We start from the raw sequence: 4,165 nt of genomic DNA on the forward strand, positions 1-4,165 counted from the left end.
CCTTGGGGAGCTACAAGAACTAGTTGGGGAATAGGTGGGGGTGGAGGTTGCTTAGCAGTCGGATTTGTTCGAACAAACTCCGTAAACCACTCATTCATCATCTAGAATAAGGCTTCTTTAGCCTCTCCTCCTTGGCTACCTGATACAAGTCTCGACTCTGATTACGCTACTCCGTGAACGGAGATTGACGCATTACTTTCAATATTATCAGCTACAGCTTGATTGGGATCTATTTACTATACGAAAACACGATTTAAACTGTCAGGAGATACACATTATCACAGGTTATATATGGCATGTATAGCTAGAATCCCACATACGCTACGTTAGTCTGAGAATTGACTAAAATGTAGCTCTGATACCAATAAATGTAACACCCGTCACCCGTATTCAACGCTGAAATAGGGTTACGGAGCATATCAGACTTAAAACACAAATAAACATACATTTCACAAACATATTTCAATTTCATGTAATCATCATTCAACCTCAATCATATTGTCCCTAATACGAGCCTACAAGGCCCAAAACATGTATTCGGGGTGGTTTGAGACTAAACCGATAACTTGGGAAATTTTTAGAAAACTTATAAAATTTTTCAAACTACAGGGGACACACACCCGTGTGGCCTGGCACACTGCCAAAGATACGCTCATGTCATAGTCCGTGTGGACATTCAAAATCGGAGCACATGGTCGTGTCCTAGCCCATATCCGACCCCGTGTAACTCTCTGACTTGGGTCACATAGCCAACACACACGCCCATGTGGCTAGCAGGTGTGCCTTAAGAGGCCACACATGCCCGTGTGCCAGGCTGTGTGCTAGGCCTTGCCAATCATGTAGGGTATACTGACTTAAGCCACACGGCCAAGTCACACGCCTGTGTGCTAAGCTGTATGGAGCATACTGACTTGATTTTTAATTCAACACCAGAGGACACACGGCCGTCTAACCTGACAGTGTGTCACACACGGCTGAGACACACGCCCGTGTCTCTACCTGTGTAGACAAAAATATGCTATTTACCAAGCCATCTTGCCACCCAAATTTATATACACCTACACAAAACCCAAATGGAACAAAACATGGCATAAATAGGCATTTAGATCAACTCCAATCAAGCTCAATTCATACCATTCAATACTAACCACTCCAAGTCACACAATTACCACAATACACCATTCAATTTCATACTAAACTCACTTTTACAGTACATCAAAAATAACCAATTTCAAATATGCATTATTTTCCTAAATTCACTAGCATACCAATATTTATAATTCAATCATTTGCTATCCACAATACCTATTATCAACAAGCATCACATAACCATCATCCAACACATCACACAAGCCATATGCACATATATATACATGATCAACTATACCAAAATAAGCCAACTCCCATGGCTATATACAAAACCAAACTTTAGACATTTCAAGCCATTTCAAATGTCTAAATTCTTTATCAATCCATAACCAAAATGAACATAATCCTATACATGTCATATATCCATAAACTTAGATTCAAAAGTATCAAAGTGATAGTTAGATAGTGTGATGAAGTCTCCGATGATTCCCGAATCTAAGCTAACTTTGATTTCACTATAAAACACGGAAAGTAAACAAAGTAAGCTATAAAGCTTGGTAAGCTTGTATGAAGTAAACTCAATTAATCATAAATACACAATTCAACCAACTAAATATATCATAACATAACTCATATTAGCTAACAAACCTTCCACATAATCAATCACAAGATTAGTTGTGAAATTCACAAGTTTCATCGATTCAATACTTATACGGTTTTTGTACATACCTCTACCATCTCTTACTAGTCTCATGCTTATCCATGTCTTTAACATATCCGTTGAACCATTCGGAATACTATCGGATGCTCAAGAATCTCGCACCCCAAGTGCCACAAATATAGCCGAAGCTATCTCAATCTTGCATCACATATAATACTCACACTAGAACTATCAACGGGTCTGCTCACACAAGCTGACAAGTATCCACAACACATGTCAGATAACTCATCCACCGGTAGGACGTATGAATCAGCACCCGAATCACACAACCCCTAATGACATGTCATTCATATCCTAATCTATTCCTAAGGTTCAACCGAGATTTCTCACTTGCCGAATCGTCATCAAACATGTCCGTAGAAACATACTCACAATTTATGCAATATCAAAGCATTTAAAATACAATTATAACAAAACTTATTACATACAAACTTACCTCGAATGCAAAAAATGGGGTAATAAATCAATTAATTCGAAACCTTGTTATTTCCCTAATTTAAATTCGTATTTCACCTTTATTGATCTAAATAATATCAAATTTAGCTTATTTAATTATCACTTTGTTCAATTTAGTCCAAAATATACATTTAGACATATTTACACTTTTACCCAACATTTCAACATTTTTATAATTTAGTCGTTATTTCATAAAATCACAAATTCATCCAATTCAACCAAAACCCATGCTAGCTAAATTTCAATTAGGTCCCTAGAAAGTCCATAGTTTTCATTTATTTCACAATTTAACCCTAAGATTTACACATTTCGTAATTTAATCCCTAATTGGACATTTTACTAAAAATCACTTAACAAATGTTGTTTATTTAACAACAAGCATGCATTTTCTATCATAAAAAAAATCAAAACACACCAACCTTAATCAATGGAAAAACCCTAAAACTTTAATAATTTTGCAAATTAGTCCCTAAGCTAGCTAGATTAAACTGCAACGATATCAAAAATGCATAAATCATTAAAAACAAGACAAAAACCATACCTAATTGAGCAATGATAGGATGGCCGAATATTGAAGCTAAGAAAATGGCTTTCTTTCCCTTGTATAATTGGTTGGAAAAGATGATAAGAGAATAAAATTGTTTTGTTTTATTTATTTTACATTAATTTACTAAATTACTTAATTAACCCTTTAATAAACCATTAAAATCACTTCAACCATGTACATAAATGTCCATTAACATTAAAAATGGTCTAATTACAACATAAGGACCTCCACTAATTAATTTCATAGCCATTTAATACCTTTAGCTAATATAACTCAAATTTTACACTTTACACGATTTAGTCCTTTTTATCAAATTAAGTACTCAAATAATAAAATTTCTTAACAAAATTTTCACACAATCATATTATCATGATGTAAACATTAAAATAATAATAAAATAATTATTTTGACTTCAAATTTGTAGTCTCAAAACCACTGTTTCAATTTGACTAAAAACGGGTTGTTTCAGACTTGCAGGTATCTTGCCACAATGACGAATTCTTACCCTGATCCCTGCCTTCCACACTGAACTCAATATAGACTTATCGTATTATCCCAGCAATTACCTTCTTATGACTTAACCTGTGCATATACCTTTCTTTTTAAAGGAAGACTCATTTGCTAATATCCTCATTTGTGGCCCTTGAATATAAGATTTGGCTGATAGTTAAACACTCATTTTCCCTTATAGACTCCTACTTGTAAGCTAGTCTCATGGGACCTTCCCACTTTAGACCATCAGGAAAGATATTCCCAAAAACAGATAGTTTCCAGCAGACTATCTCTTCCTTAGATTGTCCTAAGGCGACTTCCACATTAGATAGTCCTAAATGGACTTCCTAGCACTAGATAGTCCTAACGAACATCCTTTTTCTTTGTTAACCCCTAGCAGACATTCCACCTAATATCGTTTTTGGAAAATTTCCCTTTTTTTGGTGACCCCTTTGCCAATAATTACTCAGTGTTAAAATACGAATAATCGTCTCGCTTTCTCATAGCCAATGCTAGTTTGTTCATCAACTCTGGTTAACTCTTAATAGTGGATACTTATTCACAAATATTTTAACGGAAATATCTCGCCCCCTCCACGTGTACCCGCTTACAAGACGCTTCCACTTGTCCCTTTTACCTTCACATTTTGGCGAGACCTCTAATTAGAACACTTGCTTGTGTTCCCTTACACACTATAACTGTTATGTCAGACTTTTCGCCACGTGAATCATACAGTGGTTTCCACTTATATGCTTCGGTCGTGTCCTCGTTTACTGACCTGGAACACTTTAATTTGCCATAAGGCATACCTGTTCACCACTAGGTCATGCTATGGCTCACCGTGGACTTTCGACTCCGAA

The sequence above is a fragment of the Gossypium hirsutum genome, chromosome A11 (assembly GCF_007990345.1).
Source record: "Gossypium hirsutum isolate 1008001.06 chromosome A11, Gossypium_hirsutum_v2.1, whole genome shotgun sequence".
NCBI lineage: Eukaryota > Viridiplantae > Streptophyta > Magnoliopsida > Malvales > Malvaceae > Gossypium > Gossypium hirsutum.